The sequence below is a fragment of the Leuciscus leuciscus genome, assembly GCF_965113295.1.
Source record: "Leuciscus leuciscus genome assembly, chromosome: 2".
Classification (NCBI taxonomy): Eukaryota; Metazoa; Chordata; class Actinopteri; order Cypriniformes; family Leuciscidae; genus Leuciscus; species Leuciscus leuciscus.
In genome coordinates, this window is record NC_138726.1 from 56,253,882 (window position 1) to 56,266,867 (window position 12,986).

Genomic DNA, 12,986 nt, shown 5'->3' on the forward strand with positions numbered 1-12,986 from the left:
AAACGCATTGCAGCAGCATGCAGACATGGGCGAGACAGCTCGCGCGCCCATTGGCTGCTCTGCGGCAACTGCACCAGCCTATCGATAGAGGCTCCTCATGACGTCAGAACCAATGAGGGCACTTCGCGCCCATTACGTCATGTCCCGCCGAAATCGGGTGGGGCCAGGGCTATAAATACGGCCCAGAGAGGCTGGTTTGGTCAGTTTTTCATCTCTTCAGCGGGCCTTCGCATCGCTGGATCCTGAGAGGAAGCCGCGCCGTCTGAGTCAAGCACCCAGCGGGATTAGTGCATCTGAAGCTGCTGGTCGACATCTCGCCGCCTTCAGTCGCCATTTCTGCTGACGCTTTCCGGCGTACATATCCTTTTCTCTTCTACTGTGTTTTGTGTATGTGTGTGTGTTCGCCGCCGCGACACACACTCTCATTGCACTAAAAGAGCCGGGCGTCTTTTTCAAGACACCCCTTTCCCCCCCAACCCGCAAAGCTCGCCGGTGCGCCCGCTTGCCTTGCCTGCTTGGAGGATGATACCTGCTCTTCCTCTGTTCGAGCCGCGCAAACCGCGCCGTTCACAGGGGATGTCAGGAGCGGACGGTCACGGGGCTAGCTTTCTCTCTCCCTCTGTTCGAGCCGCGCAAAATGCGCCGTTCACAGGGGAGGCTGGAAGCGGACGGTCGGGGTTAGTTTTTCTTTACGTACAAGAAAGCTACCCTGCCTCTGCGCCCCATTCACGCGTCAATCACCAGCGAAAGGAGAAAATAGCGTTTTAGTCCCGCCGAGGCTGGACTGACCTGAAACTTCTCACACATTTCTCAGTTCCCTGATCAGGCGACTGGAAATATAAATATTGCAGCGCCGGCAAGCAAACGCCGAATAAAACATGTTGACGCTCTTATATGCTCGTGCATCTGAAAGCCTTTGTGTTCCCCCCTGTGGCTCAGTGGCGGAATCTTTGGTTTTTCACACGAGAGACCGGAGTTCGAATCTCGGTCTAACGGCAGATTAATTATGCCTCCAATGCTTCGCTCTGTCAGTTCCCTGAAAGGCGACTGCAGATGTGCATCTTGCAGCCAACGAGCGCGTTGTACAACCCACTCGCCTGCACCCAAACACCGTTTCTATGGTTCCCGTGCGTCACTGGCGAAAGGAGAAAAGAGTGTTAATGTCCCGCTGCGGCCGGGCCGAATTCTATTTCTCATTCCCCTCTGAAGTTCGGGCGACTGGAAATGTCATACTGCAGTGAGCGAGCCTGTTGTAATGCACGCACGCCTGCAAACAAACGCCAGCATGTTGACGCTCTCTGTTTCTATGGCAACTTCTCGCTCGTTCAGTTCCAGTAAATGCGACTGTTCCAGTGTATTCTGCAGTAAACAAGTCGGCGACACAGCCCGCTTGCCTGCACACAAACGCCGCTTTACGGCTACCCAGATAAATCCCATATAGTGTATTTTCTGGTGTTCCGGCCACGGCCGATGGTGTTATGAGTGTAGACAAAATGCCCAGTGCTCATTCCTACACAGAAACACAGCCCGTCACACAGGGCTCGCGCACATGAAATCGACCCAGATCGATTGCGCATTAAATGTGGTAAATGTGCCCACTGCCCAGTGCCCACAAACACTACGTTCTGCATGTCTCAAGGTTTCTGTAAAACGAAACCAACATGCATTCGCTCTGCTCAGGCAGACAATGCTCTCAGTGTTGTAAATGTGCCCGCTATCCCACGCCCACATTCACACATAGACATGACAGGTCTTACGGGACTCGCCCAGCCCTCCCCCTCTCGATTGACCACCGCAGAGGAGTCGAGCGCGGGCAATCTGCCCGCTGTTATCAGCGCGCCCCCTGCCTCAAATGTCATAAGCGCGACGCTTATGTTGCAGCACACTGAAGCCCCTCTGTCGCTGAGCGACCAGAGCGCGCTTCGCATTCAACCCCTAGCCATTCGTGCAAACGCATGGGCAAGGCTACCCGGGGTTTCGAAGTGGGTGCTAGACATTATAGAAAGAGGCTATTCGCTACAGTTCGGTCGACGCCCGCAACGCAAAGCGGCGCGAATCGATACTACGGTGAAAAAGGAAGTAGCACACCTACTTCGGGCCGAAATAGCGAAGTTACTGAGCAAAGGGGCTATAGAACCCCTATCACAAGCTCAGAGCGAAGGGGGCATGTACAGCAGATATTTTCTGGTACCAAAAAAAAAAAAAAAAAAGACGGAGGTCTCAGACCCATTTTAGATCTAAGACGACTAAACAAAGCACTTCTGAAACGACGGTTCAGAATGCTCACGACCAAGAAAATCCTCTCGCAAATTTGCAAAGGGGACTGGTTCATGTCGATAGATGTCATGTCGATTTTCAAATACAAATAGCGTCACGTCACAGGCGTTTTTTGAGATTCGCCTTCGAGGGCCAGGCATATCAGTTCACAGTCCTGCCATTCGGCCTATCCCTGGCACCTCGCGTATTCACGATGTGCATGGATGCAGCGCTCGCACCCCTCAGGCTCCGAGGCATACGAGTGCTGAATTATTTGGACGATTGGCTGGTTCTAGCTCGATCACAGTCGGAGCTCATAGAACACAGGACCATATTACTCGATCACCTCGAGAATTTAGGTCTCACAGTCAATTGGGCAAAGAGTTCACTGTCTCCCAGTCAGAAAATATATTTTCTGGGCACAGATCTGGACTCGCTGTCTATGACAGCACAGCTGTCGCCGCAGCGCAGACTAAGTATTCAGCGCATGACAGAGATTTTTCGCCACGGCACTTTAGTCCCGCTCAAAAAGTTTCAAAGGATGCTGGGTCTCATGGCTTCAGCATCCTCAGTGCTTCAGCTGGGTCTGCTTCGCATGCGCCCGCTGCAGTATTGTTTGAAAGCGCGCGCCGCGCAGAGCTTGGACCTCCGGTCTCGCGCGCCTCAAGGTCGATCAGAAATGCGTTGCAGCTCTGAAACCTTGGACAGTGACCGACTGGTACCGGTCAGGTGTAAGCCTGGGGACTTCCTTGAGTGTGAAGGTGGTGTCTACGGACGCCTCAACCTCGGGATGGGGAGCGCTGCTCGAGGGCAGACCGTTATTCGGCCAGTGGTCGGAACGGGAAAAGCTTCTGCATATAAACTGCCTGGAAATGATGGCAGTCGACAACGCGCTGAGGCGCTTTTGTCCCCAGATAAAAAGACACCACGTCTTGGTCCGTTCGGACAACATGTCAGTGGTGGCTTATATAAATCACCAAGGAGGTATCAGATCCAGAATCCTTCACAGGCTGACGGAACGCCTCCTGGTCTGGGCTCAGCACAACCTGCGCTCGCTCAGGGCAGCGCATGTGCCCGGCCATCTGAATGTGGGACCAGACAGACTGTCCAGAAACAATCTGCCGACAGGAGAATGGTCTTTTCATCCACAGACAGTCAAAATGCTATGGAGGACATTTGGCAGAGCGGAAATAGACCTATTTGCGTCTCAAGAGAACGCTCATTGTCAGGAATTCTTCTCCAAGAGCAGGGATGCGCTGGCTCACACCGGCCCCGCTGCCCGCTCTATGCGTTTCCCCCTGTCACGCTCCTACCCCAGGTGTTAGAGCGAATCAGGGAGAGCGGATGCCCAGTGCTACTCGTCGCCTCATTTTGGACAAACCAAGTCTGGTTTCCAGTCCTGATGCAGCTGACGAGTACCGCCCCGTGGCCGATACCGGTGAGGAGGGTTCTCCTCTCGCAGGCGAACGGCTCGATCTGGCATCCTCGCCCGGAGCTTTGGTCCCTACATGTGTGGGCCATCAACGGGTACCCGTTAACCTCCCAGCGGGAGTGTTAAACACGATCACGCAGGCTAGAGCTCCATCTACGAGGCGGCTCTATTCCTCAAAATGGTCTGTGTTCACTAGCTGGTGTACAGCGAGTGGCACTTCACCCTCACGCTGTGGGGTGCCGGAGGTTCTCTCCTTTTTACAAGAGCTTCTGGATAAGGGCAGAACCCCATCCACGCTCAAAGTTTATGTGGCGGCCATAGCAGCGTTCGCTGAACCACCGCTTGGCCAGTCATTAGGAAGGAACGATCTGGTCATTCGCTTCCTTAGAGGAGCTAAGAGGCTGAACCCTCCCAGACCACCCTCAGTTCCCGTTTGGGACCTTTCCACGGTTCTGGAAGCCATGAAAGGTGCCCCATTCGAGCCAATACAGTCAATAGACCTGAAACCCTTGTCTGTCAAAACAGTGTTTCTTCTGGCTCTCGCTTCAGTGAAGTGCATAGGGGATTTGCAAGCGCTCTCAGTGAGCACGACGTGTATGGAGTTTGGGCCGAATGACTCGAGAGTCATACTCAAACCAAAGCACGGATATGTTCCTAAATCCCTCAACACACCGTTTAGGGCACAGGTTATCTCCCTGTCGGCCCTGCCGATATCTGAGGAGGAAGGGGACGCAGGCTTCCTTTGCCCGGTCAGGGCGTTAAGAGCCTATGTGTCTCGCTCATCTGTTTTCAGACAGACGGAGCAGCTCTCTGTTTTGTTCAGCTGACGTTCTAAGGGACTAGCTGCGTCAAAACAGAGTCTATCCAGGTGGATAGTTGATGCTATAGCGCTAGCTTACACATCCAAGGGCCTGCAATGCCCGATAGGTGTCAAAGCGCACTCCACAAGAGGCATGGCCTCGTCGTGGGCTTGGTCCAGTGGGATTGCCTTGCAAGATATCTGTATGGCGGCAGGCTGGGCCTCCCCGTCTACATTTATAAGGTTTTATAACCTCGAGGTTCCCGCTTTGCAAGCTAGGTTGCTCTCGGTTTAATTTTTCAGTATTGCCCGCCCGATGCTATCGGCTCGGGATGCTGAAACTGCTAGAGCGTCGATCACTGATCGCCTATATACTTCTGTGGGCAGTACGTAAGTCCCCCATATTTACCAGTCCAGGCTGAGTTCGCCCTGGCTGTGTGGAACACTTGATATAACATACTCTTATCAGAGCTCAATATTACAGGAATGATGCTATTCTAGCCCCTCTTCCCGGATTCTCTGTGAGTCCCTTGTGATTAGGCACTGTATGAGCCCCGGGCACCTGCCCTTGGGACTTTAGTGTTATGTCTCAAGCACGCACGGCGTTTTACATTGTGTTCCCCTAGCGTAAGATATCTTACGCAAGTACGAGAGACCTCTCGTAAGAGAACGTACTCGGTTACTAACGTAACCTCGGTTCTCTCTAGAAGAGGGAACGAGTACTTGCGTATCTTGCCGTGCATGCGTCATGTTCCTCGAGATATTGAAGCCAAAAATTATCCTTAATTTTGCAATAATGTAAAACGCATTGCAGCAGCATGCAGCCAATGGGCGCGCGAGCTGTCTCGCCCATGTCTGCATGCTGCTGCAATGCGTTTTACATTATTGCAAAATTAAGGATAATTTTTGGCTTCAATATCTCGAGGAAAAGAGGTTTTCCCCTAGCGTAAGATATCTTACGCAAGTACTCGTTCCCTCTTCTAGAGAGAACCGAGGTTACGTTAGTAACCGAGTACGTCCTTTATGACGTATGCGGCCGATAAATGTGACGTCAAGAGGACGCAGCTTCAACATGAATCTTTAAAACTTTAATCTGTTTTTTTTTTTTTTTTTTACTGATTCAACTATTGAGAAGAATAATGCTGTGAACAATAATTATACTGTTTTTGATGTTTACAGTAAATTACAAAAGAAAGATTGACTGAACTAAAAAAAAAGGATATTTTCAGAGTGCATTATCTATATCCTCCAGACATATACAAAGTTCTGGCATGAAACTCTAGATGGCGCAGGCTAATAGGTCCTTTACTCACCTGTTCATAATCACATCGTTATCTATAGGGCGCAGCTGATTGGTTCCTGCTGTATCAGTAGCCAATGAGCTCGCTGCTCAACCTTCAAATACTTGAGTAGCATTTGCATTTTGCAGTCTGCTTTCAGAAATTCAACATATAAGATAAGTGCATAGGTTTTTATGCTATATCACTGTGTTTTGTGTAATCTGCTTCATCAATTCCTTATAAACTAACCATACACAATGTATAAATCTTGTGTCATGTCAAGAGTCCTGATTTAATGCTCAGAGTGAATTACTAGCATTAGCAGCTAGAGAATATGCATTTTACATTTATGCAGCAGCACACAGGCAATGTAAGGAGACAGAGACATGCTGAAATCTTTAAAGTGAGATAGGCTTTTGTTTATTCACATATCTAACAGAACTACAGCAATTCCTAATATTTGTACAATAGCAACATGTATAACAAATCAGATTGCAATGTTAGCGAATATCAACAGCAATACAAACACTAGCAGACGTTGCGGTTAATTAGAGACTGAATTTGCTAATTATTGCAGAAGTATTTGCTTCACAACAGGAGTGTGAATAGGAGACTCACTGCAGTTTGGATCCATCATTGATGTAGCGGCCCCTTCTGAGATCACACGGGCTGAGATGAGTTTTGCTCTCACGGCTATATGTCATTCATTGAGTAACTTAAAGGGCACCTATTATGCCCCTTTTTACAAGACGTAATATTGGTCTTGGGTGTCCCCAGAATACATTTGTGAAGTTTCAGCACAAAATACCCCACAGGTAATTTATTATAACCATTTGAAAATGTCATTTTTGGGGCCTGTTTTAAAAAGAGCTGTTTTGGTGTGTACCACCTTAAATGTAAATGAGCTGATTTAAATAAAGATGTAAATAAACCCAGATGATGAAGAGAGTCCGGCACAGAATAAACACGAATGAGAATGGACTAAACGTCTCGGAATGGTTATTTGATACATTTATATACTTACAAAGTTTTAATCGCGTCCCCTTTGCAATTATGGATGTGCAACACACACACACATTAACTGTGATAACGTTCGCACAATTTTTTGAAACTACACACACACACAAATACTGTGATAACGTTTGCTAAGTACAAACGATTTATTTATTTTTTTCTTAAGGGGAGGGAGATAGACGTTTATATACTGTCTATGGAGATAGAGCAGACCTTAATTTATTTACATTTGTAATTGCTGCAAAAAATGATAGCCTACGTGACATAAAACTGTCTGACGTTGTTTGTTGAGACATCTATGACGACGACAATAAATAGCTTTAGACGCATTTGTTGTTGAACTAGCTGACATCGATTGAAATTACTATTTGCTCATAAATCATAAAATACACTTACTTCTGGAGGTGACGTTGGATCGCGAACAGTAGGCAACAATCCACACTTGAGGATTAACTTTGACCCTCGTTCACCAAACAGTCAGTCATTTTCTTCATAAATAAAATCCATCCGCTGCGTTTTCAGTGGCTCTGATGTCAGTGAAGACTACTATGTCCATTCTTAAATCCCACAACAGAACACCTACACTTCTTAGGAGACATTACCGGCTGTCGTTGAAACAATGGAGGATGGTGTGTACAGATCACCGAGGGCGGAGTCTATGCCAAAACCAGATGTCAATCAAACCGCGTCGGTGGGGCTTAGCGCATTTCTACGTCACAGTGAGGGCAATCTAGAACTGGGCGTTCTGAGACAGTGCTTATGATTTATTGAGATAGTAAAAAAACTACTGGGTGGATTTTTATCATTCTAGGGTGGTTTTGCTCACACACTGCCAACACACATTTATGTTCAAACACCATGTAAAAGTGAATTTTGCATAATAGGTGCCCTTTAAGTGTTTATGCTGTGGTGAGGACAGACAGTTGGGTGCAGGCTGCGAAGTTCAGGAGTGACAGAATGTGGGATTCACTCTCAAATTGTGTTGTTGCCATCCATTGTATGGGACAGATATGATATGCCAAGTAGTAACGCATTAGCAATGTAACTCATGTACAATAGCTATTAGCCCGACGTCCCGGGGCTATTGTGTTTTCCAGTCGGGCTACCAAAATGCATAACCGGCCTGCCCGACGGGCCATCTCAAATAGTGTAATCAAATTCCTCTCTTTATTCACATTATTGACTAGTTATTTTAAGGAAAAATATGACAGGCCCAGTTTTTGATCATGCTGATTTATCCGCAGCGGAATTCCTCATGAATCTCCGTCCCTGTTTTAAGAGAAATGCATGATCAATAAATTAAGCTCCACTTTCACATGAATGCTTTACTTTGTGTGTCAGAATGTTTGAATCCATGTGCAAACACACTATCACTGTAAAGCTGATAAAATCTGTATTGTAAAAAACGCTACATAAATAAAGGTGACTTGACCATCATAAATTCTGCTATATAAACAGCATAAAATAATTAGAGCACCATTTAATTGCCTCAAAGTCTGGTATTATTTATATATATGTGTTTTTTTTTCTTTTTCTATTGCTACACTTCAATATGTGAATTATTCCATCAGTAAATTGCCTTTGGCTTGCTCAGTTGGGGATGTTTTGGGGATATTTAATTTAATTTGATCAATCAACAAATTCCTCTTGAAACAAACTTTGTTGTATTATTTTAATTTAATACTGTGAAGCTGCTTTGATACAATCTGTATTGTGAAAAGCGCTATACAAATAAACTTGACTTGACTTGACTTGACTTAAATTAACACTTTTAGCATTGTCAGGCTTTAAAACAACAGAGCTGTGCACTCTGCTTTATGGCTGCTATAGATCTGACCTGCCACAAGGTGACACTGTTTTCAAAACTCCTGGGGCCGGTTTTACAAAGATAGACTTTGACTATGGCTTATGGCGCTTTTCCACTGCATGGTACGGTACGGCTCGGTTCTGTACGGCACGCTTTGGCGCTTTTCCACTGCATGGTACGGTACGGTACGGCTCGCTTCGGCTCGCTTTAAATGGTACCACCTCTGTTGAGGTTCCAAGCGTACCGTACCGATACTAAAATGTGACGTGCAAACACTGCAGATCACTGATTGGTCAGACAGAATCATCACTACCAGCGTCATTGTATTTACAACACGAGACACTAAACCCGCTAGATTTAAATAGCCAGTAGACAACAGCCAACACAGCGCCTGTTTTAAAAGTATTTGCTTCAAAAATGCTTTAAAAAAAAAGAAATGGCTGAATCGTGGTCAGTGGACGAGGTGCAGACGTTCCTCTCGTTGGTTGCCGAGGAGCGGATGGGGAAACACGGAATGAAAAATTCGTATTTAATATGACAATGTCATGGCAGTAGAGACGGCAACTATAACGATCAGTCCCACCCACTTTGAAGCGGTACTAACTGCAGTGGAAAAGCAACCGAGCTAAAGCGAACCGAACCGTGCCGTACCGAGCCGAGTCGTACCACGCAGTGGAAAAGCGAAGCGAGCCGAACCGTTCCGTGCCGAGTCGAACCGTACCGAGCCGAACCGAGCCGTACCATGCAGTGGAAAAGCGCCATTAGATATAGTAGATAGTCAGACTTCAGATAGACATCTAAATCAGACCATTGCGCAAAGCACTTAAGACTCTGACTATCTTAAGTAGGACTACACTGCAATGCATTCTGGGTAAAATAAGACCCTTTTCAAAACAAAAAAACATGGCGGATCGAGTAAGCGCATTCAACCGCTCAGTGCAGTTTACCCCAGCGGAAAATATGTGTTTGTTGGAGGAGTATAACAGTTACAAGGACATTTTACTTGGGAAATTTAGCAGAGAATGTAGTAACAAGAAGAAATGTTTATTTTGGAAAAAGATTGCTACGACAGTTAACAGCGTTAATCCGATCGTTGAGCGGAGCGTTACATACGTACAGAAAATATACAAAAACTGTTTCCATTTCATGCATTGTACCGGATTTAGCCAAAGGCTAATTTTCAGTTTCAGTTTGTTTTTATTTGATAGGGACAAAGCATGTTAATGAACATTTGCACAAAATACACAATGTAAACAAGCCGGATTATAGCAATATTGCGTCCGCAGTCCCTAAGCAGGTACACACAAAAACAAATACTCAGCACACAACACTAAGAAAATAAATAAATAAAACATAATTGATTTTTTTTAAATCTTAAACTCAATAAATTGTTTTTGTTGTTGTTGAATTTTACAGTGATGAAATGAGAGGGTTTTCTTATCCAACACTTTTATCGCCGCCTTATAAAGTGTTTCTATTAACTTTAGAGTTGTGTCACCTGTGATTGACCAACTATTGAAACAATCCTGTATATGTGAAAAAATCATTGAATATAAATACAACCTTGCAGCACCAACTGTCAAGAATGGCCTAATGTACAAATCTTTAAATTAAAATGTACAATATTAGACAACTTTTTTACATAACTTTTAAAAGTAAGAATAAAATCCAAAGTAACCCAAGATATGTAAACTCTTTAACAACTTCAAGCTCTTCCCGTCTCAGAAATACATTTGAATGTGTCAATTCTACTTACTAACTGGTTTGAAAACATCAGACACACAGTTTTTTTTTTTTTTTTTTTTTTTTTTGTGTTCAATACTAAACCTGTCCTGGTAAGCCAATCCTGTATATTGGTCATAGCAGAAGTCGAGGCTTTTTCAAAATTCTTAGCATGGGTAAAAATTACTACATCATCTGCATACAATTGAACACTTACATCTTTACATACTCCAGGTAAATCATTGATATAAAGTGAAAATAGAATTGGTCCTAAAATAGAACCTTGTGGAACCCCCTTGGGGCAAGCAATGCAAGAAGATTTTATACCATCAATACATACACATTGTTTCTTATTTAAAATATAAGATTTTATCCAAAGTATTGCTTCCTCTGAAAAAAATAAATAAAATTGTTAGTTTAGATAAAAGCACCTGATGGTCAACAGTGTCTAATGCATTCTTTAGATTTAAAAAGACAGCACCAACACACACATTCTTATCTAATAAGCATTTCACTTTCTCAACAAACAAACAGATTGCTGAATCCGTAGTCCCCAGATAGGTCAACACAAACATACAATTACACAGACAATGTGTTCACATAATATAGAAACATACATACACACACATACTATCAGGGCCACAAAAAAGAGAAAGAAAGAAAGAAAGAAAGAAAGAAAGAAAGAAAGAAAGAAAGAAAGAAAGAAAGAAAGAAAGAAAGAAAGAAAGAAAGAAAGAAAGAAAGAAAGAAAGAAAGAATCAATCAATCAATCAATAAATCAATTAAACTACAACAATTTCAATGTTTACAGAGTTGGTAAAAAAAAAAAAAAGAAAAAGATTTTAACTTCAATTTGAAAAGACCAAGAGTTTTACACCCTTTTATATCCTCTGGAAGGGCATTCCACTGATTAGTAGCTTTCACTGCGAGAGACGATAGTCCAAATGCAGAACGACGAAAGGGAACCAGACAATTACTCATGGATGATAATCTGGTAGATCTCACATAATTTTCAGAGCGAAATTGAACAAAGTCACACAATGCAGGAGTCAGGCCATTTAAGATTTTATAAACCATACACAAAAAAAAAAGTCTAAAATTGTCAAAGTTCAAAAAATGATGTTTCTCTATGATCCTAATGAAAATGGTTTGGTTTTTGAATGGGGAAGTGGTTGAATCTTTTTGCCCTGACAAGGCAGTTCGTTCCTGGATGTTTCTGGAATATGTTCAAGACCTGAAACATAAAACCCCAGAGAGAGAAAAGAGCAGAGAAGTGGAGACTGATGCACAGGAGGAGAAAGCTGATGGAGACGCTATTCCCTCAACATCGAGTGGCATTTTCTCTTCTGTTGATATCTCCGATTCAGAAACTGACACAGACTGTTCACACACATTTCAGTTCAGTTAGAACCAGATGCATATTTGTATTGAGGATTCTGATTTTATTATTTTATATCCGATTGTTGATATTTGGGTTTTGAAAAAGTTTTTGATTGATGTTTTTACTCCTAACCAATTTTCTACATTAAAAATTGTCTTTTTATTTGGGCTAGTAAAATTCAGTTTGGGCCACCAAAATCTGAAGAGTGTCTGCCCGAAGGGCTACCAGAGATTGTGACATTTTCAAGCCCTGATATAATATAATTTCAGTTCAAATATTTGAGTTCTGTTCCAAATATCGTAAAATAATGTCTCGTAAATCTAAATGTTTGCGGTACATTTCTATTCTCTTGGTGGACGCAGCTATACAGCATCTGCATTAAGCACCATCACTAAATTCTGGGAACTTTCCTGGGTTCCAGAACCAGGATGGGCATTCATTCATATTTAAATATTAACCGTTGCTTATTCTACGGAAAATCAAACAATGCCTTATTTGTTTAAGAAAAGTGTTTTACAGTCTTTCATTTGATGCAGGAGTAAAATACTAGCGTACAGCAGCAGAGATGCTTATTAAGATATGTAGCCTTTACCTAAGGTTACTGTGACTAATGTTGAAGATTTTATTATTTAGAAAATAAGTAATTTAACTGTATTTTTGTACACTATTATCTCCTTCTGTGTGTCTTTTGAGTGACTTTGGATTGACTTTGGAAGCCTGAGAGCTGTGCTGCTGCAGCAGAAAATTCTATTTCAGTAATGTCACATGGTACAAAACTATTTCTCAAAATACCTATAGAATGTATTACCATCATGTATTACCATCTTTGGAGGAAGGAGAAGGTATATACGTTAGAGCTGATCATTGCTTGGGAGCGTCTTTCTGCAGAAGGGCGTTCAGACTTTGCTTGTGAAATAAAGTCTAATCTTTCTGGCATCTGAGATCTGTGAGAAGTCATTTCCTCGATTGCACCCCAACATTGGCACTACAACACTAAGCATAGTAGACATGAGTAAATGTTCATGAGAAAATGTATAGCTTTATTACTTTATTTACCAAATTTCAACAACACTTTTCAAGGCTGATGTTTTCATTTACTCGTGTGTGTTTCAGGCTTGGTTCAGCTAACACATGTCCATTATTCATCCACTGTCCAAATGACTCCATATTTACAACAATGAGTATGGAGGATTTGACTATGTCGATTATCAAACGATGTTAAATCATCATACTATTTGTATTTGCTCAGTTGGTTATGGGGGGTTTCGTTTCTCATCTCTATTAGCCTACAACGT

At 43.6% G+C, this 12,986-nt stretch overlaps 1 protein-coding gene and 1 long non-coding RNA gene across 2 annotated transcripts in view; one reads left to right on the forward strand and one right to left on the reverse strand.

Moving 5' to 3' along the window:
- LOC309493192 (obscurin-like) overlaps positions 1–12,986 on the forward strand; it is a 404,602-nt gene that overhangs the window by 237,023 nt on the left and 154,593 nt on the right. The window lies entirely within an intron of this gene.
- On the reverse strand, positions 10,492–12,293 carry LOC309493371. Its single transcript, XR_014203880.1, has 2 exons — positions 10,792–12,293; positions 10,492–10,758 (listed from the first exon to the last, which is right to left on the reverse strand). It is a non-coding gene; the product is annotated as an uncharacterized lncRNA (long non-coding RNA).